General features: G+C 40.7%; 1 protein-coding gene across 3 annotated transcripts in view; it reads right to left on the reverse strand.

Moving 5' to 3' along the window:
* Positions 1-27,289, reverse strand: part of NPL (N-acetylneuraminate pyruvate lyase) — a 643,702-nt gene that overhangs the window by 430,592 nt on the left and 185,821 nt on the right. For 2 of the 3 annotated variants that reach the window (XM_069641411.1, XM_069641413.1), the window contains one exon: positions 25,691-25,750. The exons of the other annotated variant lie outside the window; for it this stretch is intronic. The gene's annotated coding sequence lies outside the window, so the exon portion shown is untranslated. The remainder of the gene's footprint in view (positions 1-25,690; positions 25,751-27,289) is intronic. 3 annotated transcript variants of the gene reach the window in all.

The following is a 27,289-nucleotide window of genomic DNA, read 5'->3' on the forward strand; positions in this document are numbered from 1 at the left end:
TGGATTCAGGATGGTAAACCTTTTTCCTTAGGCCCAGGACCGGATGCAGAAGACACGATGAGCGTTCTGCTGCAGAGGGTGCAGAATAACGCAAAGCAAGATTCATCCACCGGGTGTGGTTTAAATAGCCTCCTGTAGTGCTTAGGTGTCTCCTTCCACAGCCACGCCTAAGTAAGAAAAGAGTTCCTGGTAAGAAAAGAGTTCCTGCCTTCCAGAAGAGTTCCAGTGTTCTGAATCTAGGGAGTGGCTCCAGCCCCACCCAACAGGAAAAGTAGTTCCAAACAGAAGAGGATCAGAGACTCAACTGGCAGGCAAGTAAGCAGCATGGTCTGCTGCAGGTAAATCCACCCAAGCATTATGAGCCCGGCGCTTCCAGCGCTGGGACTGGGCATATTTATGAGCCTGGTGCCACTGGCGCCAGGACTGGGTCCAAAAGGTCCCAATTGGGACTGGTTGGCACTCGGAACCTGGGTTATGGATCTGCTTCCAAGGGAGTTGGGAAAACCCTGACCTTTTGGAAGCAGAGACCATGACAAGAATTCACTTCTGTTGATTTTCGAAAGGGCTTGGTTTGAATACTGCCATGTTTGATAAATATGTGCGGATCTAAAAAAATCAATGGAGTCTGCATTGGCGGAGCCAACGAAAGTAAGCCCAAAGTCATTTCTATTAACATACTGTACAAAGTTGTCAAAAGACCCCAAATCTCCTTTCCAGACAATAAGTATATCATCTAGGAAGCGCCGCCAGGCGATCAAATTGGTATTGTATTCAACGTTATTGTGAATATAGGTATCCTCAAATTGCCCCATAAAAAGATTAGCAAGATATGGTGCAAATTTCGCCCCCATAGCAACGCCTTTAGCTTGAACATAATACTGATCATTAAAAATGAACACATTATTAGCGAGTGTGAATTTCAGAAAACTTTTTAAAAGACTGACATGATCTAAATAAGATGCAGAAAAATCACGAAATACATAGTCAATGGTGCGTATTGCCAGAGTGTGATCAATGCTAGTGTATAAAGCTGTTGCAGTGTAGCTAACAAGTAGTCCGGTTCCCATTGTAATGTTTTCAAAAATTGTAACACATGCGTGCTATCTCGTACATATGATTTCATAGAAATGACATGAGGTTTAAGCGTTTCGTCCAAGTATTGTGATAGACCCTCTGTGGCCCACCCTACACCGCTCATTATTGGTCTTACAGATGGAATATCAGTGTAATTCTTATGTATTTTAGGTAGAAAATATAGGGTGGGCATCACAGGTTCAGTGTTTGACAAAAACATTCTCTCGTCTTCTGTCAAAAAGCCTTTTTCATACCAGAATTTGACCAATTCCGAGAGCTTGGTAACCACTTGCTTAGTTGGGTTTGATTTTAGTCGGGTATAACATCCTGGTGTATTTAGATGTAGCACGGCCATACCAATGTAGTCTGAGGTGTTCATTACCACGATGTTGCCCCCCTTATCACCTTCTTTAACAATAATTGATTTATCCCTGGCTAAATCCTCTAAGGCTTTGGATTCTTCTTGACTTAAGTTGGACCTATTTTTGCTTCTGTTATGAAAATGTTTGTCTAAATATTCGTGAATATCTTTGGTAATAGCTTTATGAAAGGTTTCAATAACATTATCTGATCCAAGCTGAGGAGTAAATCTGATTTGGGCTCGAGTTCTTTAATCTCAATGTGTCTGGTATTGATTCCCAAATCCTGACAAATAGTGTAAATGTCTGCATTACTTTCTGAATTAAGAAACATGAGAGTTTCAATGTTCTTAATGTCTTTTATGGTATAAGCGCTAAGAGGTTCAAGTGAGACTTTCCGCTCAAATGTACGTACTTGCGTAGCACATTTTTTTTTCAATTTGAGTTCCCTCAAAAATTGGAAGAGATCAATTTGGAAATTTACAAAGTCCGTACCCATACTGGGTGCAAAAGACAATCCTTTATTCAAAACTGCAATTTCAACTTTGCTTAGCTGCCTATTTGACAGATTAATTACCAAATCAGATTGTATCATTTTATCGATCGCTTCTTGCTGGTTGAACGGGTTAGAATCCCAGGACGAGAAATTTCTTCGTCTGAGCTTCCGCTCCCGCTTCCCCCCTCTCCTATCCTTGGTATGGTACTTGGTGTTAGAGTAATACCGGTGGATTTGCGAATCTGACTTGTTTGTTGGTGGTAAAACGTTGGTTGCCTTTTTTGTACCTCCTGATTTCCTCTAAAAAACTTCGACCTCCTTGAGGTCGAACAGACAACAAACAGGTTTTTTTTTCTTTTTCAAACCATAACGTACAGTTATTAACATTAATTGGTATATTGGTATTTATGCATTATACCATAGATATTACCAACAACACTTGGTTTACAATCCGATAATAATGATGAGATACATGGAACGATAGGATTCAAATTATTTCCAAATTTTAGTACACTAATTAATTCCATTTTAGAATGTATATTTTAGCTTACTAATACCACAAGTATTCGTTTCTCTCATTACATGGGTATGCTCACGATTGTAATACTAATCGCGCTAACATGCGCGTCATGTATTTACATTGATGACGTCACAAGTTACGCATACGCGTGACGTTATCACGTGGCCGGCGCCATTTTGAATAGTGGTTTCACCATGATCACGGGTGCAACATCACTCCAGGAGCCGAAAGGCGTTCACTAACATGAATTGTGCAAGGAATTTTCCATTTAATTAAGGTAATACTTTGCTGTTATATATACATTTTACATGTGTGTGCATGGGGCTACATGGTATCAGTCATGGATTAAAGGGGCACAAGAGATGTGTGTGTTTGGGATTATATGGTGCCATTCAAACCATCTGATGCACCAAGACTTTATTATTATCCAAGCTGGGTTTATTCACCTAGTCCATACTCTTACACTTTAACCTTACCAATGAGAACATTTGCATTGGTAACAACCGTAATTTTTATTTAATGGGTTTCACTTAAGAAGCAGGCATTCTCCACTTAATACATTATTTGCTCATTTGAAATTATGTAACATTTTTCACAGGCCATTTAACAACATACATACCAGAAAAGGCTCCATTTTAATCTACCATTTCACACTAAGGTAAGAGTTCCCATATTAGGAGTCACCTGTAATCTTACCGACCACAGACCGTTAGAGACCATGACACACATTGTTCCTTATTGCAGATGGATCAATAATCTACTCTTTTGGAATCAATTTTTTTATGCTAATTCAGGCTTATGAGAAATTCATAATTCAGTAATCATTATAGTGTCAGATTAATCTAAGGGTGAGTAGGATCTTGTATTAAAACATTATACTCATGACATACATAAATTGATTGTATAGTCTTGTTACTTTGTCTATATCGGGCACTGTTTTTTAGAATATCTCACGAATACCTCTAAAACTGGTCGTTTGCATAGCACTGGTTATCTTCCTAAGACTATGTAATAGTACATATTAACAAAATTGGAAGTTATACAAAATTGCCAAATTGCTTAATGCAATTCTTCTTTCTTTATATACTCTTTGACATTGAATTCTGGTCCTGCACGGACTCCAACTCTCCAACCCCGGTATGACGTATGATGCAACATGGTATGATTTATCCATTTTAATGTTTTTGGTTACACCCATATCTTTATGTTTCAATGTTAATATTTTGAATGTCACTTATATTATTATCAATGATGCAATGTATCAATTATGATATCCACAGCCTTGACAATGACCAGGGGTCGCAACACGTGTCGGCTGTTTTTCTTAATTGGATAATAAACACAACATCTTACAAGATTTGGACTTTCTGCAAAACGATTTTCCTTTTGAAAGGACTGGCTTTGAGCACAAGACACTCCCCCCGACAGTCTAATCTACAATTTATCTTTCTAGTACAAACTTTGTGGGAAGTTTGAGGGAGAGGTTTGATCTTGCTGCCAGGGTCCATAGATCAACATATAGTTTGGGTTCTAATCCAGCGTGGTCACTAGCGCACCAACGGGACCGATCCCACAGATCTCATTCTCCATTTGCATCTTATATACATTGTGTGTTTTGGGGGATTTTAAGAGACTAGGTGAGTGGAGGAGGACCATGAAGAGGGGAGGTGGTACTGGTAGGCAATAATCAAATGTTCATGTGGATGATATAGTACATCATTTTATTTGTGTGTGTTATATTATGTACTTAGTTATTCACTTATTTGATGTGAAGGCCAATTCAAGGTCTGTAGTCACATCGAATAGCTGCGGCTATGAAAGATGCTAGGTGGAGTAAAAATGGGTTTGTGTCAGTTTCACTGTTCGTTATTGGTTGTTGTTACTTTTGCATTTGTGTAGGGCTTAGTGATAGGCTGTGCTGAAAATATGTCAGTCATCTTAGTAGTTTTATTAGTATATAGTCCTCTTTTTTGGTGCTTGTTTTGGAAAGTATAAAAGCCAACATATTTTGCAGTTTTATCCTTTTGATTCCTGAACTGACTGTGCACATGGCAGGAGTGTGGCTGATGTGAAAGTAAGTGTTAGTCTTTATTTACACATTTGAAGGTTTATTTGCAGTGTTGTGTGTGTTAGTTGTAGTGACCATTGCTATCAGATGGTGTTTATTATTATTTTCCTCATTTGCTGTTCTTGTACTTTTAATGTATTTCGAGGTATACAGTACTTGTAGATTTTGGAGTGTTTTTTTTTTAGGTAGTTCATTTGCTGGTATTAAGCAAGTTCATTTTTGTATTGTGCTTATTTTGTATTTTCTTGTAGCTGCAAGGTTGTCATCATCCCAGTGGATTTGTACTAGATGTTGTACTGTTAACTCCCGTGAAAGGTCAACCTATTTTCAAAAGATAGTGGTACTGCTGCAGATGGAAGCAGGAGATGTATGCACATCTTTTTTTGCAGTATTTATCATGATTTTTCACATCGTGTGGATTCTCTCCCATTCCTTAACTGTGGCATCTCCCTTAGCTACTCATTCAAGGCATCATCACTCAATCTGGGAAGAGTTATGAGGCAGTGCACCTGGTGAATGCGAACCTGGTTTTGATACTGCTGTTGAAGTTTAGAAAAAAAGGGAGCTGGGGGGATAAAGTGCCACTAAAAAAAAAAAATGACAGGCAATCTGGTGTTCTGCGATTTACATTCTGCCATTCGCTAAATGTGCCATCTTCCTTAACTATGCAGTCGCAGCATTTTATACACATGACTTTCATCATGGTTAGATTGGGTGTCGGTAAGAGAGGAGTTTGTGTACTGGATACCACTGCTGATGTAGAGGCTTCATTTGCAGTTGGAGTTGTTGATGCATTGGTGGATGGAGATTATGTAGGTGGTGCTGATCGCCTTCTATGCAAGGAATGGGCCCAATGCATTTTTCTTTTGTGATGTTCATGTGCTTTAAGATAGTCATCAACCTCATTTCAATGGATTTGCACTAGATGGTTAATCATAATAGATGTTCCCATGCTTTGAGATGGAATATCTGCAGGCCCACGGCATAGAGTTTTATTGCAGAAGGTGCACAGTGCCTACTGTGGCTCTTTTCTGGAGCAGTGTTCTTTCACTTTGAAGAAGCGCCAACTGTCAGCTTTTTTTGATTTTTGTGTACTTCTTGCTTCGTGGTGAAGGATTGTCGACTCAAACGATGATGTTGTCACTACTCGAGCGCTCATGTCCAGACATGTTGGAATGTCTTAGTAGGGAGGAAAAAGTAAAACGTTCAAAAAGACAAGTGAAAAAAGCCAATGCTGTAAAAAAATGGAAAGGGTTTTTTTTTTTTGAAAAAAAGGAAAAAAAGTTTGATAAACTTGATCTGTTTAATGACTTCTTCTCCAAGGTTACTTACTCTACCCGTTTTTCTATTGTTCTCCAAGTACTTATTTTACCCCATTTTCTCCTGTTCTCCAAGTTTACTTGACCATCCCCCATTCTTTGTCCTGCATGCAACTAGTATAATGTTATTTGTTTATTTTCACCCGCTTTATATAGGTTTGTTTTTTGTAGTTGTATTTTCTTGTAGTTTTTTTATATTGTTGTATGTTTTTTTAAAATCCTGGTTGGATTTTTTCCCCAATGATTAGTATGTGCAGAGAGAACAACAGTGTAGTATGCACTATTGTTGTATCTTTTACATAGTGCATGTGATGCACTGCATATAAAATATGAAGGTCATGAAAACATGTATATTAAATTGTGTTTATGAAAAGTGTGCGTCATTGATCTCATTTAGTTTTTTTTTTTCAGATAGGATATTATATATTTTTTTAAACATAGATGTATAGCTATGGCTACGATCCAGCCCAATGAGCCATTGGCATTTCGAGACGCGGGTAACCACAGCAACGACTGCGGGCAGGGTATCGTAGGCGCGATTTCGATGACACATACCTGTGGCTATAGCTGTAATGTGTGAAAAGTGCATTCTTCACGTACTCCCTTTTTACTGTGTGTTTTGTTATTAATATTTTGCATTAAATGTATGGAAAGAAAGACAATCACATTGCCGTTTTGAGAACATTTTTTAATTTGGAACATTTTTTAAATGTGTATCAAGTGTAGTGTTTGCAAACAGGGTAACATTTGAAATACTTTTTAATCAATAATAATGCATATAAGTGTACATACTTGAAAAGGGTAAATAAATATTCAAACAGTGTTGAAAACAGGTTTATTTGGGAGGGGATGTGGTTGTGGGTTTTCGTTCTGTTTTAGTTAGGACACATGATTTATCTTCTTCTGTAGCCAAATTTTCTGGATTTTTACTGTCCATGATTAGTTTTAAATGTTCAATGTCAGTTTTCATTGATTGCATGTCTTTTTGAATATTCATTAATCGTTCTTTTAATTCTGTCAAGGAACCCTTAATTAGATGTGTGGGTCCTTGTTGTGGTGCTTCCTTTTTGAATCTTGTAGAGACTTGAATCGCTTAATTGGTTTGAAAATATTTGAAATATTGTTTAACAATTGAAGATATAATACACTTTCAAAATGTGTGTTGCTTTTATACACGTGATAGTTTGAGAATAGGTACATAAATTATATGTGTTTGATGACTTATTTGTTCATTTAAATATACTCTCATTTTACATGAATATATAGAATGTACTTACAAAATCCTGATTGTGTTGTATTTTCTTCTGGAGCATTGTTTTGAGCGTCTTCTTTTTTAATCTCTTCCTCTGTAGGGTAATTGTTCTTCAGCCATTCCATGTACTGTTCCATTTTAGTAGTGGTACAGAGAATCACTTCTTGTGACTTCAGAGTTAGAATTTGGAATGGAGGAAGATTAATGAGGAGAATATATATATATTCATTATTTGATATTTGAAACATGGAGCCACTTTCAGAAGGAGAGGAATCTTTGTTCAGAAGATTGTGGAACATTTTCTGAGAATGGGGTGAATAGTGATGTTGAGATCATAGGTGATGAGTTCTCAAAGCATTGGGTTACAAGCCGGTCAAGTGGCACAGCAAGTAGAGCGCTCGCTTTGACATCCGTGCAGAGCCTGCTAACGCAGGTTCGAATCCCGGCGGGGTCAAACTCAGCCTTTCATCCTTCCAAGGTCGATAAATGAGCACCACACACCGTGGGTAATAATAAGCAGCGCTCAGATACCTGAGAGTTCGTAGCGCTATATAAGTGCCAAATTACTATTACAAGGTTTTTTGGTTTTATAATATTTTAGATGGAGTGTTTGAAATGAGAGGTATATGCTGCGATTGTGGAGAAATATTTGACAGAGCGCACAGGTTTTCTTCTCTTTGGGAAAAGAAAATTAATCATCTAAAGAAAGAGCAGAGACAAGTTTTTCAAAATGTTTTGAATCATCATAGAGGTGAAGAGTATTTCTCCGATTGAAAATATATTTTTTGGAGACATGTTGGTAAAAGAACCCAAAGGTTCTTTTAAGAGCCACCCAGAGAACTTAAGTATATTGGAAAAGGAAAATACCGTGATTTTTTTTTTAAATAGCTGCGGTTACGGTGGTAACCAATGGAATGTTGTGTCCTGTCAGGTGTATTATAGCTGCCAGTACCCCGTAGGATAGGTTAGAGCCACGGGTATGAGTAAGAAAATGGGAAGTTGTGTATTTTGGCGGGTGCAGTCGCTGCTATAGCGATTGTGCTTTAGCCACGGGTATAAGATTCCAATTTCTATGCATTGATCATCTTGCGCTCTTGGTTGGGGAGAAGATACAGAGTGGGGGGGGGGGTCTTTGGTATTTTCTTTCACAGTCCTGTTCGGTTGGTCGCATAGCTTATCAGAGGGGCAGGGTGAGGGGTACAGGCATACAATACGCCAGATGGCAGTGGGGGGTGGGCAGTCCAAGAACCCAGGGATCTGAGAGATGGACACTGACCCACTCGACACACGGGGCACTCCCGGGGAGGGGCCAACAGGGGAACAATGGACCAACCCCATGCTACCGAGACATCTCCGGAACCCAATGGCACATGACGGCCAAATATCCCTGTAGACAAGGAATGTCCACAGACTGGGTTCCAGCATTAAACATAGACTGGTACTCCAGTTCCTCAACAGACACTCATCGGACATTGCCCTCCTAACGGAGACACACCTGGTTGGCACGGAATGCAGGTCTTTTAAGAGAAACAATTACGCACTGGCTTATCACGTGGGATTCTCTAGAGGGGGAAGGGGGACTATGGTTCGAATACACAAGAAGGTCCCAATTCAACTGAGGGAGGACCAGGAAGATCCAAGAGGACTATTCGTAGTGGTGACTGGGGAAATGTGGTGACCGGGGAAATGTGGGACAACAGCTGGGGTATTGTGGTGGTATATGCACCCCCACCACTCACGCTCGAGCTCCTGAGCGACCTCCAAGCGGCAATGCTTAACAAGCAAGCAGATTTGTGAGTGTGGGGTGCGGACTTTAATCAGGTTATGGGGGAGGGTAAAGACAGATCCCATTAGGGCAATAAAAATCCTGACCTTCCGACTAAATTGCACTCCTTCGCAACAGCACTGGGGCTGGTGGACGCATGGAGGGCACTACACGCAACAGAATCTGGGTTCTCGTTTTTTTCTAACGCACACATGTCCCTACGGTCTGGAACGTTCCTTGCCAGGGGCATCTCGGACCACTCCCCCATGCTTATATCGCAAAAAAAATTGGCGAACCAAACCCAACACCAACTGGCACCTTAACGCATACTACCTCGGCATGCCTGAGGTAATGGAGGGTCTTTCCAATAAAAAGTTGAAATATTTTCCCCAAATGAGGGCTCAGTCGACAACCCGATCAAGATATGGGAAGGTTGCAAGCGGTACTTCGAGGGGGAAGTGCTTTCCCTGGTGTCAGCTCACCGTCGACAACATACCCGGGAAATAGAAGAGGCAGAGGAACGGGTGTCTAGGAAAGAAGAACAGTTCCTTCAATCAGGGTCTCAGACTATACATGAGGCCCTGGTCACTGCGCAGAAGGTTCTAAGAAATGTGGCTCTAGATAACGCGAGGGCAGCTTACTGGACAGCACGCAGCCAGACACACAAAACAGGAGACAAAACCGGGAAAACCCTGGCATGGTTGTAAAGGAGAGACAGGAGCAAGGGGCATGTACAGGTTATACAGGAGACCTGGAGAGAGTTGCTAACGGGGAACACAGATTGCAGGGGCATTCGCTACTATTTACAAAGACCTGTCCCCAGGTAACAGTAATCGAGGCAGGGGACTCCCACTTCCTCGGCTCAATCACGATCCCCCCGACTATCGGAACAGCAGACGCATGAACTGGAAGCCGAGATCACTGAGGAGGAGGTTGCGGCTGCACTGTCCGAGCTTCAATCCGGCAAAACACTGATACCGAACTGCTTACCGGTGGAAACCTGGAAACCTATGGGCGAACCTGCGATAGGTCACATGCACCGCATGTTCTTACATAGCCAGAAGAATGGGCAGTTCCCTCCAGACCTCACGAAGGCATGTATCGTGTTGATCCCTAAACCTCGGAAACCACCAGAACTCTGTGCCTCCTACAGGCCAATATCGCTAATTGATTGGGAGACCAAGGTCCTGACGAGGGTTTTAGCTAATAGATTGCTAGAAGTTATACATTCCCTCGTACACCCAGACCTATGCGGATTCATGCCATCTAGATCCACCCGGATGAATTTGCACAGGGTAAAACCTGCCACTGACCATGCCTCAACGATATCAGACCCACTAGCACTCTTAGCCATAGATTTTGAGAAAGCTTTTGATTCAGTGGGATTCCCTATGGGACATAATGGACCGTATGGGATTCGGGGAAAGCTTCATGTCATGAGTCAGGCTACTGTACGAATATCTGGAGGTGGTGATACAGGTAAACTGGGTGTCCTCCACGGCTTTTACACTGGGGCGGAGAAGCAGGCAAGGTTGCCCCTCATCCCCCCTGCTATTTACACTTGCCATTGAGTCGCTAGCAATCAAACTCAGGATGACCGGAGAATGGACGAGATTTGTGTGGCCGTGGGGGAAAGGTGGGAGGACAGGGTCTCACGCTATGCAGACAACCTACTTAACTATATGAGCAACCCTGAGACCTCCTGTCCAGTGGTGTCACGCATCCTTACGGAATACCAGAGGTTTCGTTGACTTAGTGTGAACAAACAGAAACCAGTCCTCTTTCCTCTTCAGGTCTGTGTCTGTCTCTGTCTCTGTCCAAAGCTTTGAATATCTAGGCATTCGTATAAGCCCCAAATTGGATGACTTCCTACATCTCAACCTACAACCAGTGATAGACAGATTTGCAACTGACGTGGTCCGCTGGCAATCCCACCCACTAACATTAATGGGTAAGGCGGCCCTCTTCAAAATGTTGACACTACCGAGATGCCTACATGTCCTCCAGAATGCCCCACTTCCCATTCCCAAAACGATCTTCACTTCAATGGATAGCTTCCTTGGGGGGCTCCTATGGGTGGGGGGGGAACAACCCTGCATAGCCCTCAAGACCCGGCAGCACTCGGTCTGGGAAGGGGGAATTGGTCTACCTTGTCTCCGCACTTACTACTGGGCAAAACAACTGGGAGTGGTGAACAAATGGCTTCACAGTGACCCAGGGCTCCCACATATAGGGCGAGCGACTAGAAATATGGGATCAAGCACACCCTTGCAAGTACTAGATAGAGATGATAGGGGGATTGTGGAAATGTCTAGGATGATGCAGTACATCCATCAAACCTGGACGGAGGCTCATCACCACATTGACTGGGGAGAGACACCAACACTGGACCAACCCCTCTTGAATAATAGGCATTGCCCCGAAGTCCTGCAAATGGGTCACTTTGCGAGCTGAGAGGAACATGGGATTCACACCCTTGTGGATGTGGTACAGGATGGGCGTCTTGACATTTGGGGCTATGCAGTAAAAGTTTGAGTTGCCTACCAACAACTACTATAGACACCTACAACTAACACACGCTATTTGCTAGCAATTCCCTGTGATGGAAGTGACCCCAAAATGCTCCCCCTTAGAGGCCAATATTCTCCATACGAGAATTTCAACGAAGGTTACACACTGTACCAGGTACTACCTGCTTTTGGGTTCCAGGAGCTGTCCTGACTCGGAGAAAGATGGGAGAGGGAGCTGGGCCCGTTGGAGTCGGAGGAGTGGGTAGCAGCACTAATGTTCCCACGAGATATAGGAATAGATCCAAGCTCCGTTTAATTAAATATAAAATACTGCACCAAGCTTACTACTCCCGCGCAGCGATGGCACAGTGGGGGGTAGCAGACAGCGGAGACTGCTTGAGATGTGGGAGAATAGAGGGTACTTTCTTCCACATGGTGTGGAGTTGCGATGTAATTTAGGACTTTTGGCAGAGATGCATCCGTAAAGTCTCTGGAGTGCTAATGCTACTGGAAATGTGGGGGGAAGTGGACTTCACTAAACATGAAAAGACATTCCTGGCAGTTGAACTGGGGAAGAGGCTCACGGCCGCAACGTGGGGTTCTGTAGACAGGCTGAGCCTCAGCCATTGGGTCAATGAAGTGGACAGATGTGCGTCCCTGAATAGGCTCATTTACAATGCCAGGGGATGCCCTGGAAAGTTTACATATGTTTTATGTGCAGTGTGGAGTTTTTGGAAAAGTCAGACAATCTATTCAGTCATTAAACTGTGCATATTCTTTCATTTTGTATGGTAGGTTTAAGAATGTGATTAGTTTCTAAGGTGTGCAGGTGGCCAGAAAAATGACACCAAATTATGAAAGAAGTTATGAAATGGCAATATACATATAATTTCTATAATTTAGAATACATATGTTATGGCAAGAAAAGGTATTCCACACTGTGTAGCAGTATCAGTGCTAACAGAGGTTTATATAATAATTTGTAGTTTTACTTCTTATGTGTGTAGGTAGCCAACCAAAGGACGCACACAGATTTTATAATAAGTATGCTCAAAATAATGTTACAGTGTTGGCATGCCTTCATTTATTTCTTTGTAAAACTGAAGCCATAGTTATGTTAGATGTCCTGGTTACTTGGTGAAGTAATCTCTACATTAGTCATCATGTAGCATAAAGTAATCTTTGTATAGTATTGTAACATCTGTGCATTGTAGTGCAATGCATTTATTGGTGTACGAACTATGGATGTTGTAGGCAATTCTTTTTCGAGTTTTCAGATGTAAAAACTAGTTTGTAATGACTTAAATGTTAAGTATTTAAAATAACAGAACAGATGGGTTTTTTCTCCATTGAGAAGTTTTTCTTCTATGGTATGATTGATGAACACAACTTGGTAACGGTTGTGTACTTGAAATACAATCAGTATTCTTTTAGTATCATTACGAGAAAAAACACAAATAATGTTGTATTTATTTTGTAATGATGAACACCATAGTACCACTGCAGCAGTGATAGTGCTAGAATTGGCCTTTACCATTAATATTAAGTACATTTACATTTTCTTTCAGAGTTCATATATGAAAGAAAGAGGCAAGGACATATAAAGTTATTTGGTAAGACTTTGGATAAATATATGTGTAATGTATATATGCACATACAAAGAATGGTTTATTTTTTTAACAACATTTCTAGCCGCGGTTACGGTATTAGCCAATGAATAGCAGGATTTTTTTGCGTGGGTAAGTTGACCATTGACTGGAGAGCTTTTAAATCGCGCCTCTGATAACTGCAGCTACAGGCAACAATTGACAATTGTGAGTACTAAAACTGCATAAAATAAAATTACAATAGATATTGTAATATATTTTTGCAGTCTGTTAAATTTTATCTATTTTTGGAACATAAAAGGTGGCCCTTAAAAGGGCCATTTTGGGGGATGGAAAGAGGCAGATGGAATATGGGAGGAAAATATAGAAGGATGAAACATAACAAAAAGGCAAAGGGAATTCAAATAAAATCCAACATTTATTTTTTGTTAGAAAAAAAGTCGGAACAAATTGTCACTTAAAAAAAGACATATTAGGCATGACAGTTAATCTGAAGTTCAGCAATTAACTTCAGCCATTGCTCAATTGTGGCATCTTCCTTTGACTACCCAGTCGCTGCATTTTGTACACATGACTTTCATCATGGTTAGATTGGGTGTCGGTAACAGACGAGTCAGTGTAGTGGATACTACTGCTGATGTAGAGGCTTAATTTCCACTTGGCGTTGTTGATGTACTGGTGGATGGAGGTTCTGCAGGTGGTGTGATGGTCGTCTAAACAAGGAACGGGTCCCATGCATTTTTCTTTTGTGATGTTCATGGGCTTTAAGATATTCATCATCAACATCATTCCAGTGGACTCTCACCAGATGGTTGATCATTATCAATGTTCCTAAACTTTGAGATGGAATATTGGAAGGCCCACGGCATAGAGTCTTATTGCAGAAGGTGCACAGTACCTGTGGTTCTTTCCTGGAGCGGTGTTCCTTCACTTTAAAGAAGCACCAACTATCTGTAGTTTTTTTTCATTCCTGTGTGCTTCTTCCTTGGTGGTGCAGGATTGTCGACCAAAATGATGATGCTATCCTCACTGCTCCTACTGTCATGGTCAGACATGTTGGAATATCCAACTGGGGAGGAAAATAATTAAAATGACAAAAACGCAAAAGACAATGCTGCAAAAATGAAAACATTTTTTTAAAAAGTAAAAAACTAAAAATAAACAAAATCAGAAGACAAAGGAAAATTGGATTTTGGGAAACTGGGTAAAAAGGATGAAGAGATTAAGGGGCAAAGTGCCAAAAGTGCTTACAGTTCCTCAGAAACCCTTTCACTAGCAAGTACAGAAAGCGATGATTAATGTAACGTTATGTTTTTGTGGGTGTGGTGATTATTCGCAGCTACAAACTGCTGCGCCGTCTGATTGGACAGTCTTGTATGCACGGATGTCGTCAAACGGCGTGGGTGTAGCCGCGTCGATGCAGCGCAACATGTGATTGGATGCTTCATTGGCGCGTATAAAAGTCACGTGCAGGCACGGAGCCAGAGCGCTTTCCATGATTGGCTGGCACATTTTGCGGGAAGAGGCGTAGCCACGTTAAAGGGGTTCTGAATCCCATTGGCTTATTCATACACGTGGGTTATGTCAAACGGCATGGGCGTACTCTCGTCCATACTTCGCATTGTGTGATTGGATCGTTTGTTGGCACGTGTAGCCGCGGAACCACAGCGTGTGAAACCATTGGCTGGCATATTAGGCATGAAGATGCGTAGCCGCGTCAAAGGATGCAGATGTTCTATAGGCTCATTTCGCACACACATGGGTTACCTACCCTCTGCCCCCAGTCATTGCTGCGCATGTATCCTTGGTAGACGCAGCTATACATAAAAAATACGGGCAGTAGTCTTGCAAATATTTATTTTAAAATATATTGACAGTTACTGTAAAACTTTAATAACTGCATGAACAGTACATATACATGTGAATACATTAAAAAGTTAAGTACATATGCAAACTCATTTTAAGTAACAAGTTTATTTGGGGGGAATGTGGTTGTCCAATTGCTTTTTATTTTACTTTCTAGACATAATACAGTGTTTTGATTAGCTGAATTGTCTGTATTATTAATGTTAATTATGTATTTAATAACAAAACCCTTGAAATGTAAGGAACACAACTTTAGTTGCAGGGATTTGAAGGTGAGAACTTAATGCAATAAAAACCTGGAAATTCAGCTAAAGACACCTTAACTTTGCACCCCCTTTTGCGCAGTTTATGACCACAATGATCACATCATTGATGACATCACTAATTACATTAGAACAGTAACCAGTGTTAAGCATGGCCTTCATCCATGGTCAGTGGGCATGGCCAAATATATTTTAACACATTCATGGGTAATAGTTATGGCTTTCAGTCATTGACACTGGCCACAGTCTTCACCCATGTGCACTGTATATTTTAAAACATGAATAGGCCACTAACCATAGATTTCGGCCTTCACCAGTGGATACAGCTTTCAATCATGTGCACTGTATATTAAATACACTGATCCGGCACCATCAATGGACTTTAGCACAATACTGGCCTGTTGTCCCAACATTTGGCTGTGCCTACTATATAGTTTAACATATATATGGGCCTCACTAGCCATGGCCTTTGACCTTGAGCAGTTTGTACATCTTTTGGCCATGTTCACTGTATTAATAAAATGCAATAAGCAATGGCCTTCGGCCGTGCCCGCTGTGTATTATACAATACTAACGAGCCACTAGCCATCGTCTTCAACACAATACTAGCGAGTGGCCGTGGTTTTGGGCAATGCTGACGGTATATTCTAACACATAATTGGCACTAGCTATGGCCTCCAACCATGGCCACTAACTGCAGCTTTCAACGTTGGCCACTGTATATTTTAAAACAGTGATGGGCTAGTAGGCATCGCTTTTAAGCACGCACAGGAACACTAGCTATGGCCTTTGGTACTGGCCACTCACCCCAGCCTTTGTCATGGCCTCTTGCCTAGAAACACTTGTGTACAGGCGCGTTATAAATGCCATATCATAACATATCATGGCCAAGTCCACGGCCTAAATTGTTATCAAGAAAATCAAAGTTTTCATGAGCTAACTTATAAATTATGTTATGTCTACTTCCATTATTAATGTAATCAGTTGCATAGAATGTAATTAGTGTTGTCAACATGATGGCATCAGCAATGTGATTTGTAATGTCATCAGTGTTCCCATACAACATGTAATTAGTGATTTCATCAGTGTGGTCATAATTGTGGTTATAGGCTGCACAACTGGGGGCATGAAGTTAAGATGGCTTTAGCTGAATTTCCAGGGGTTTGTTGCATTATGTTCTCACCTTAACGTCCCTGCAACTAAAGGTTTTTATATATATATCGCGAGGGACAAGCAAGCAGTGATCGACAAAGACCTGTATAGAGGGATGGATACAGTGAGATTAACAGATGTATGTATATTGATGGAGAAAAGCAGGTGGGAGGATATATAGAGACACACACACATGAATTGAGAGGACTATATATCAAAATAAAACTTTTTTGCCACAGAAAAGTAAATTGGCAGAATTGTGGACCAGTCAGTCTGTACCAAATCAATGCCTCCATGCTTTGGTAATGCCACAGAAAAGTAATCGGCTTCATACTTTTACAATAAAGTGCCTCTTTGTTGCATAATAAAATCCATATATTGTCAGAGTATTTGCTCTGCTTTGTGCAAGGACAGACCATCATGCACAATTACTATCCACCATACAACAAATTCTTCTTTTCCTGTCAGTCCATGTCATATTTGTAAGATAAATCCTAATGTTATCATAGCGTATGGCGTCATATTGAATATAGTTGTTAGGGAGGTAAGATTTTCCATCTTATGCCTACTGCAGAATCACCATCTTCAACAATATTGTAAACTCCCTCATGTAAAACCATTATAAGTTAACGCTTGTGTATGTACTTTAAACTGAAATTATTTATGCATATATATTTAAATGTAGTGAAGTGTAGTTAAGTCACCTTTCTGACTATAATGACGCTGTGCTGTCCTTTCCAATTATGTGCTTGTGCTTTTTCTATAGTTCAAAAATTTAAAATGACTGAATACAAATGAGAAGAAAATAAACTAACCATATGTATATATAATTGGAATAATAAAAATACTTTTCAATGGTTTTTCCAAAAAGGCACAGACATAAAATGTGGACATTCTCATATATTGTTATAATATCAATTGATACTATTGAGGAAAATAAATAATGAAAAGGTCATAAAACACATACAGTAATAAACATCGACTAACATTTAATAAAAAATTGTAAATAGATCTCATATAAAAAATAATTCAAAACTAGAGTGTGACTTTTGTACGAATATATATTTTATATATCAATACAGTTTCTCAACATAAAGTTCATGGTTGAAACTTGCTTTGGGTGAAATTGTAACCACCACAATACCTCATTTGAATTTTGAAGTCAACTGTTCAACAAGTTTAAGTTTTGGAAGACGAATCACATTAGCAATGTTCCGTGGCATATACTGGGCCCTGGAAACATATTCGGGTGCCAATCCGTGTGTTTGCATGGCCAGCACAGTCAACGTCAGATCTTTCACAAAGTCCAATTCCATCCACTGTAATAGCCTTGCCACCCACTGTTTGGTTGTTTTTGCAAAAGCCATGGTGTAACGAAGCATACCAAAAGTGCCTGCAGTTTATGTGTGTCCCCTACCAATGTTCTCATTGTGTCCAAGTACAGCCAGCCTTGGCTCTGGCCTCCATCTATAATGAAATGTAGCCTTTTAGGCCTGTACTTTAGGCACATATTCTGAAAAACCTAAAAATCACTAGTGTGGCAAAATGTTGCATGCCCTTCAAATCTCTGGTAAGCAATTTGTCACACACATTGTTTTTAGGGCTCTGAGAGGAGGGGAGCCTTGCACCAACCACTTTTTCTTAGGTTTGTGTTCATCACTGAAAGGTCCATGTACACACGTGAAAATGCTGGTTTTCCTCCCATGAGGGCACGTTTGAGAAATGGTGGAGCACGGAATGCCACTTTTCACCAAGAATATATCCGGACCCCTCACAAGCTTTTGAACTCCACCAAAAATGGTTGCCAATAAACTGACCATTTTAAAAAATGTCTTCTGAACCCTTTTTTTTTTTTTTTTTTACACAAGCAGCTGTTATTTGTTTGGATATTGATTTTGCAAAGTGCCATACATTAAACTGATGTTTAATGTGCAGTAACTTCTGTTGCATGGCCTTTGCTATTCCGACGTGCCCTTCAGTGGCTCTCAGTTCTTTTTGCATTACCCTTGATTGCAGAAGTTCAATGGATTTATTGAAACCATATTTCTCCATGGCAACAAAGAATGAACAGTCAGACACTTGCGCCACGACAGAACACACTATTATTTGGGTGTCCATGTCCAGGAAGTGATAAGTGCAGCATTTGGCCAAAAATCCAGAACTGTCGCACTGACCATCACCAGCAAGCTTGACCCTTTTCCCTGCCAGAGCATGGACTATGGATATCTGTTGGAGATTTCAGTCCCGATTAATAGCGGGGAACAAGTACTTTCTTGGATATTTGTAGTAAGCAGTTTTCGCAAGGAACTCAAGGTCATACAAATTTACAGAAAATTGAAATATTACTGAATGTTGATCCACTGAACAAAAGAGCAGAAGAACAAAGTATATTTCCAGCAGGAACTTTTCCATGAACATGTGTTGTGTTGGTGTACACAGCTACCTTTTATCTTCAGATTGGTGCCTTTCACTAAATCGAGTTAACTTCACCGACGACTCCCCACAAATCTTCCTACTTATCCTATGGTCACATTTAATGATTTGTATAATCTGTACCAGGTAGCTGTCAAATACAAGGTAATTTGGCTCCCGTAATAGCCATTCGTCCTGCAGTACAGTGGTTTGTGATTCTATGGTGGTGGATAAGTCCTCCAAACTAGGAATAGTGAAGTCAGGGTCAGGCACACAGAATTTCGAAGATGCTACAGTTATTTCAATCTGTGATATTACGCAATGTTCTGAATATATTAGGGAAAGAGGGAACATTATGTTCGATTAAAATAGTTTCGAGGGTGTGAATTTTGTGAGAGGATCTAAAAGTAATGATGAAACATTTTCAGTGTTATCTGTCACTTCTTGTGGACATTACGTGATGTACCAATGATCAATCATTACTTTGCATGTTTTGCTGGTGATATTCAATTAAAATTCCGGCCATTGGAAATCAGCATTCTGACTCAACCTTCGGAGGAGCAATCTCAACCTAAAACATGAGTTGCTCCCAACTGACTCCCAATCTACTGATTGCTTTTTTTTCTTATTGATTCAGCTGAAATAAATCAACTTTTCAATATATTTAATTTAAATCATTTGACAAAAAACACATAAAAAATACATAAGACACATTTAACATTTGTGACAACCAAAAGAAAGGATAAAAGGAATTCACGCTTGCTATAGACTTTACAATAATGCATATAGTATTTGATTGTTAAATTGGTCACTAGTATGCTACAATCATATTTGGATTTATTCAACGTTCTTATCCAGTTCTAAGGCATTCAAAAATCCAATGAGGGCAATCGGAATAGAGGTTGACGATGAAGATAAAAGTAGAGACCAACGATCATAATCCCCTAATAGCCCAAAGGTGTTACAATGTGTGGAGAAATTAGTTCTTCGAAGGGCTAAAAGTGCTGGGCAAAGTGAGACTAGATGTTCCACTGTCTCTTTGCATGTTCGATCGAGACAAAACCTACCAAAGTTTTCTTCCGCTGGTATAATTTTGCGGACGGCCCATAGATCTTGTGTGGGCCACAAGTTGAGGCAGAAGCGTAGCATGGCTAAACAATGGCTTGGAGATGGAGCTTTCTGTAAATAGCTTGCCATAACATGCATTTTCTTGGGGGCCAATCTTAATTTTGCCGAATGTTGGTACATTAGCCAGGTTTCTGTGTTCCTGATCCAATCACACTGGTAGATCATTGTTTTAGCTTTAGTAGGATTCGATATTAACATTTCGATAGACACTTCAGTACATGCAAGTATATGAATGACTCCTAAAGTCCAATTCTGAACAAATTGATGTGATTATGAAAACAAGTATGAAGGCAAGACTTTCAACATTACATTATGTGGAGTTGAGATAAGACATTTCCTGAAAAGATTACACAATCACCATTGATAAAGGGCATACAAGGAAGTCAGTTCCAGTTCGTATCGCAGCCAAGAGATGGGAGTAGACTGTGGAAGACACTAAATCTGTTTCCAGAATTTGGCTTCACGTTTATCTAGTCGGGACCGCAGTAAATGGACGTCAGTTTCAAGGCCATAAAGCAAACATGGTATGGGTTTTTGTTTCCAAAATAAGACTGCTGGGATAAGAGAAAATTTACCATATCGTCGCAAAATAATCTTGGTCTGAGAGATGACAGTGGCCAATTTGTTATCAACACTCTACATCTGACCTTTGGCTGCGGTAGTACCTTCAAAAACCATGCCTAGGTATTTATATTGCACGGCTATTGGCAATTTGACTTTATTAATAGAAAAAGTAATTTGAGGTTTCTGACTGGTGCGTAGACAACCATTTGTGTTTTGTCTGTGTTAACCTTAAATTCATTTTGTTTGATGTAAATTTCAAAGGCGGATAACAGTTTCTGAAGACCAAGTTGGGTTTTGGGGATTAACACAAGATCATCTGCATAAAAAGTGCCTTGATTGGCTGGTTATTAAGTTTGGCTGAATCTGAACATATATCATGAAAAACCATTTTAGAATCATGCAGAAAATAATTAAAAATAGATGAAGCAAGAAGACAACCTTCTTTAAGGCCTCGATAGGTTGGAATGGGAATGGATAAGAGGCCTTCTAAGGTTAGTCGCATTTGAATGGATGTTTTGGAATGAAAAGCATGAATTATATCACACAAAGTATCAGGACAGTTCTCTCTTTGCAATTTAGTCATCAATAAGATACGAGAAACAGAATCAAAAGCACAATTCAAAATCAACAAAAGCAAAATATATTGCCTGCTTGGTAGTATGGCATTGTGCATTTAGTTTATTTAGTCACATTAGATCAATTACTGTGCCATCCCAGCAACAAAACCTGATTGATTGGGATCTCAGGAATTTTTAGATAAGGTCCAGGTGTTAAAGTCTCGTAGTATTAAGCTGGAGAATAATTTACCTGGGGCATCTAGTATCGCGATTGGGCGATAATTCTGAGGAGATGACCTGTCACTTTTTTTAAAGATAGGGACAATAACGGAGGTGGTCCAAGAGGTTGGTAATTGTTTAGTCACTAAGATTTGTTGGAAACGTTTGTACAGGATCTGCGGCCACCATGCTGGATTTGATTTAAACATGAAATTATTGAGGCCATCAGGTCCTGCAGCTCGAGAAGAGCTGGATTTCTTGATTAGTTCTTCCAACAAAGGGACAGAGCACTCAACTTCCCATGGAGCAGAACATTTGATGATATAAGTTGTTTTCTGAAAAGTTCCATCAGTATATAGGCTGGTCTAGTACTGGACCCATTGATGTTCTTGAACACCAGAAATCTGGGCCATGGGTTGAATATCACGCAAGTGATTGTTTAATAGGGTCCAGATTTGAGAGGAGTTTTTGGTACTCATGGTGCGAAGCATCACTTCGCCATCTTGTTGGAATAATCGGGCCCTTCGACCTCATATCCAATTCAAGTATCTACATTTGGCTGATCTAAGAGCGGTCAGTTTATTTACAGATGTGGAATTACAGATAGATTTCCTTTTGCGACGATATTCACAACGTCTCTTTCACCAAAGCATAAAAGGTATCAGTGTGGGAGAAGGCCCGAGGTCCTGCTATAGTGATTGTTTCCTTATATTTGTCTAAGATATGTGTATATTGCTCAAGGATTTGTTCAGAAAAATGTATGTCTATGGCTTTGTCCGAGCTGTGAGCTTTGGGACCGACCAACGAAACAGAGTTTTTGCACATTTCATGGTTAACCTCTGTTTCGACCATTGCTTCATGGCCTGGGTGTGGTCTGCCCACCACCTCCATTTAAAAGTTAAAAGATTGTGATCACTCACTTCTTGTTCAATGATTTCAAAGGAAGAGAGCGATTGAAATAACCTGGTATCAACATAGATGTAATCGATGATACTTGAGGAAAGATTTATGTGCCGTGTTGCTTTGGCAGGAGTATCTCCTGCAACTGACCCATTAACTGTGCAAAAGTTACGATCAGTCATGAAAGAGTCCCATCTCTCAGCTGCTACAGAATTTTTACCTTACTTAAAGTTAATTTAGTCAATCGCCTGCGATTATGGTAAGTGCAAAGTGCGATGTCGCTTGAATCATGTCTAGTAATTTAGTCAATTCGTAATAAAAAGGTTTTATCGGTCATACCTAAAGGATTACGATAAATATTTAGCACTGCAATCACAGACTGGTGCCATGTCGTTTTGACCAGTTGAAGAAAAGTACCAAAGGAGGCCCAAGCAGAGACCAAGAAGCCAGTATTAATTCTAACTGCAACTAGCAGGCCCTAAGATGGACGGCCTTGTGTAGATTTCTTGGCTGGGATCAATGAAATTTGGTAGTTATCCCACACTGGTTTAGTAATAAGTCAGGTCTCTTGAAATATAAAAATGTCATGGATCTCATTGAGTTTTGTTAAAGAGGTTGCGAGATGCGAGTTGCCGCAAGTATTCCAACTCACTAATGAGAAAAAGATTAAGTTTCTCATGCGGTGATCATGGGTTCCTTGGGTAAGAAGAATTTGTTAGCAAGTCCATTGCTTGATGGAGGATTGTATCGGCCTGTTTGGTTTGCTCGCGCATAGGGTCTTGCACAAGTAAGAAGCCCACTTCAAATAATGTAATTTTGGATTTCCAGATGGTGTTTAAAACCACACCAGATGGAATCCATAATCTGACTATGGACAAATCGGTGTCAGAGGAAACGATTTCCACTTGTTTTAGGTCTCCTCATTCAATATCTTCCAATTGAGTCACTTCCCCAAAGATGTTCAACACACTACTACGATTCAGGTCGTAGATTCCAAAAGGCCCACCACGACATTTTAGGATCAAGGTGTGACATTTATTCAATGTGGAATCGGTCTGGTATGATTTATGATCATGAACATGTTTCTTATTTACTAGAATAGGGAGAGTGTCATGTACACATGAGTTATTTTCTCCCTTATGCAGTACAGCATTAACATCTGGCTGCAGGGGTTTCATATTGTTCAACAATTAGAACTAAATTGAGATATTTGAGATGGTATATTTGGTGTAATTATAGGCAAACTCTTATCTAAGTATGCATCTATTGCTTGCTTAATGGTTTCCATTGAAAAGGTCACATCTTGATCAGATAAAAGCAAGGACTGATTCCTGACAACCTCGGGGTGTGAAATAGGTTCGGCATTTGTACCATCAATTACTTTTAGGACTGTAGGTCTAGATTTTTCTATTACTTCGACCAGAGCACTTCGCGAAGCATAGTCCAGACCAGATGGACCAACTATGGTTTATATTGAGGGTACAGTGGGAGTAGTGTTGGAAGGCATAGAGGGTAAGGAAATAGTTGCTTGTGTTAAAGGGAGACCACATGGATTGATAACAGATACAGAGGGAGCAGACAATGAGGGTTGTGAAGGTGTATTTACTGGAGCTGTCGGAGCACGAAAAAAGTTGACCAAGCCATTTCTTGGTTGTTTCACTTTGGTCAGGTTTTTCATTTTTTTCTGTTGTACTGAAGGACCCTTGGCCCTCTTGGCAAGTACGTGATGTTCCGTCTGTCTTGATTTAGTTGCCAAATTGTTGACTGATGGTATAGACATTGGGCGGGCCTCAATGTCATTTTCAGCATGATCCAAACTGGACCACGATGTGTTTTTTTCATTTTCAGTAACCAGTAGGAACGAGTCTTCAAGGGGTCAAATATTATGTGGAATTGTAGGGACAGGGTACAGGTGTCTGCATTTATTGGATTTGGAGTGTCTACAACCAGAAGAGGAGAAGAGTCTGGTATTGTAGATTTTTGTATATCACCAACGCCAGAAGCAGCTTCAGAGTGATAAATCGATGACTTTCCTACACACGGTAAGTCATCACGTAAAGCGGCTAGTCCAAAAATCGAGTCGGTCCAACTGATTTGATTGAGTCGAAATGTTTGCTTCTAAAGACTTGAATAGTTTAAAGACCCAATAACGAGGTGTTGATAGCCGTGAGGGTTAGCTCAATCATAGTGGGATTTAAAGTCAGATTGTGCTGGATTTCAAGTCGAGTTTCTGGACGTGGCGTAGGATGTACATATGATGAGGAAATAGAGCGCTGATCGCACGGGAAGAATGGTAAGCGTGATCTACTTGCAAATCATAGCGGATTGAGATGGGAGATTCGCACTGACTTGCATAAATAGAGATTTCAGAGGCCAATGAGTTAGTCTCGGAAAGATTTAAAGCAGGCTGAATCTTGTTATCTGGAGACTGTGTAGTCGTGTCCTTTTTATGCTGCAATTGAGTTATTGGCTCCTTGTCAGCAACATGTAGTATTGTTTGATCAGAAAGAGCGTCGTATGTTGGAAAGGCGCTTACTGAACAGGCTTTCCGTGTGGCTAATTTATGGTGTAGAGACAATTTTCCTCCAAGTATGGACGACACGTCGTGATTGCCGAATTTCGGCTTCCAACTGTGAATTGTTTGATGAAATTCTACATTTGAAGTTTTTAACAGTGGAGGTACTGGATTACAAACTGTCTTCCCCGAATTTACCGGGGTAAGATTGATTGACATATGAGCAGTGTGAGTGGGTTTCCCACCGGACATGACATGAACCTTGAGCACTCATCTCAGAAATTAACAAAATGATGGTTGAGACACTTTACATGAAGAAAGCTCAATTGTCAACGTACTTCAAGGAAGAAAATAGAAACAATAGTGCTCTCGCAACCTCGCTGCTATGCGGACAAGCGGGTACTTGATGCGGTATTTGATGCAGGAGCACTCGCGCTCCAATGATATAGACACGTATTGTAACATGCAGGCCACGTAGATCGTGACAAGCAAAAGACCTAAACAAAGGCAAAAAGCAAGAAAATCTGTTGAAATATCAATGTGAATCCCATAAAAGTTGTCAGCAGCGTTCTGGCAATGTTCCAAAATGTTCATCTCTTACGTGATGCTTCAGACGCTCAACACGTTCAATCCAAACTGCTGGAAACAAAAGTCTACGGCAGGAACAGCGGAAAAGCGGGTACTTGATGCGGTACTTGCATGTGGGAGCACGCGCGGGCGTTCCACTGATATAGGCACGTATTGTAACATGCAGGCCACGTAGATCGCGACAAGCAAAGGACCTCTCACATGATGCTTCAGACGCTCAACACGTTCAATCCAAACTGCTGGAAACAAAAGTCCACGGCAGGAACAGCGGACAAGCTGGTACTTGATGCAGTACTCGATTGCTTCAATAGTAGTCTCCTTGTACATAACACATTCAATAAAAATTGGATACTAGTTCAACCATTTAATGCCATCTTCTTAGATCACAAAGATGACAAGTAAAGTTGGCAGATTGTTGATTTTACATCATTAGTTATCCATAGAACACAGAAACGGTAAATCACAAAGATTTTTTGTAAAAATGTATTATTTCAAAAGATAGTTGAACATTGTAAGTAAATATACAATTTTAACAATAATTGATTTTGAATCGTACCTGTTGAAGTTCACCGATGTCACAGAGAATTGGTGTCCGAATTAACACTGTGCCGTCAGCCTGCAAAAATAAACAGATTAAACTGACACCAAAAATATGCTGTATTGTAATGCTAATTTTCATTAATGGCACTTTAGATGTCGAGCAACAGTATATTAATACATACATACACCATTTTGAGAATAAAAGATTCCATGTAATTCTTCTACAAACATAGTGTTAGGGATGTTGCATGTAGGAAGATGAATGACACAAGATTGATGATTGCATGCATTCTGAATTGTTGAAATGATTAATAATTCTAAAGAAATTACCGTTTGTTATTACTAGGAAACAAAATTTTATTAATCAACAATCATTTATAGCATTCAATAATGTAACGCCACATATCATACCTCATTCCCCCGACGGGTTGCAGTGGAAGGAGAGTATGTTGTCGCGCGGGTGAGGGCCAAGGTGTTCACTCCTGTAGGAGCAGCCCAGAAGAGGATTTTTTTATTTATTTTTTTCGCAACAAGGCTGCTGCCACCAAGCCCTGCCTACAACTGCACTGTGCCCTTAAAATATCCCCGCTGGGGGAAAAGGGTGCAGGTGTTCACTTCTGTAGGGTGTTCGCGGGGGCAGGGGGTTTCTGACCTGTCCGCATGACACCAGAAGTTCCCCATTAACTGTTGCCAGGAGCTTTTCTCCGTCCTTTTAATTCGCAGACCTTGATCCAGTCAACATCCACTGAGGCTCCGGAAAAAGGAATAGGAAGCAAGACACTGGGTCTGGGGGTGGGGGGACAGCGCCCACACAGGTAGAGCAGCCAGAACAGCAAGACCAGTTGAAATTTAAGGCAGGGGCTGGGCCACACTGAACTTCAACTAATATAGACTAAACCGGACCTGCAGCGATCCAGAGCACCAGCCTGTAAATGTAGGAGTGGGTTTGTGCAGCACCTTAACATCGAATTTGACTTTTCAAGAGCACTCGTGACCCGCTTGCTATCCCTGGTTAGCCTTTCAAATAGGTCAATCTGTTCCATGCCCGTATTACCCGCACTAGTGCCTGTACCTGCACCCAGTCATACAACCAAATGGAAAATGCTGACCCTAAAAAAGGAAACTGCCAACTGTAACCACCACGCCCTTACTTAGCGCTGCTGAGAGAAGTACTGTTGCCCCTGCGAGACCTCTGGGAGAGGAACATCTGCTAATCAGTGAAATTCACCAGTTTTTGCACTCATTCAGGGCCCCTGTTAGCTTGGTTCCCTGGGGAGGGAAAAATACTGCGCCCGATGCTAAGGACTCCAATGATTTTGATGCCACTAACTCTTCAGAAAACGGAGCCATGGGATCCATCCACCTGCCCCCTGATAATTAGCCTATGACTTATATTGACCAGCCATGCTCAGGGAGACTCGCACAACAGCCTGATTCAAACCAGGCTCCAAATGAGACTATCCCTGGACTCCCTGTGAATGTGGTCACAGGGGATTCCAATCTTCATTGCATGGCCACTCCTGCTTCCATCCTACCCCACTCCTTCTCCCCCTGCCCCTCCCCACCATTATGTGGCCTGCAGCTTTTGTTACACCTGCTGCCCTTCAGTCCACAC

This window comes from Ambystoma mexicanum, chromosome 1q, assembly GCF_040938575.1.
Source record: "Ambystoma mexicanum isolate Mex_15411 chromosome 1q, UKY_AmexF1_1, whole genome shotgun sequence".
Classification (NCBI taxonomy): domain Eukaryota; kingdom Metazoa; phylum Chordata; class Amphibia; order Caudata; family Ambystomatidae; genus Ambystoma; species Ambystoma mexicanum.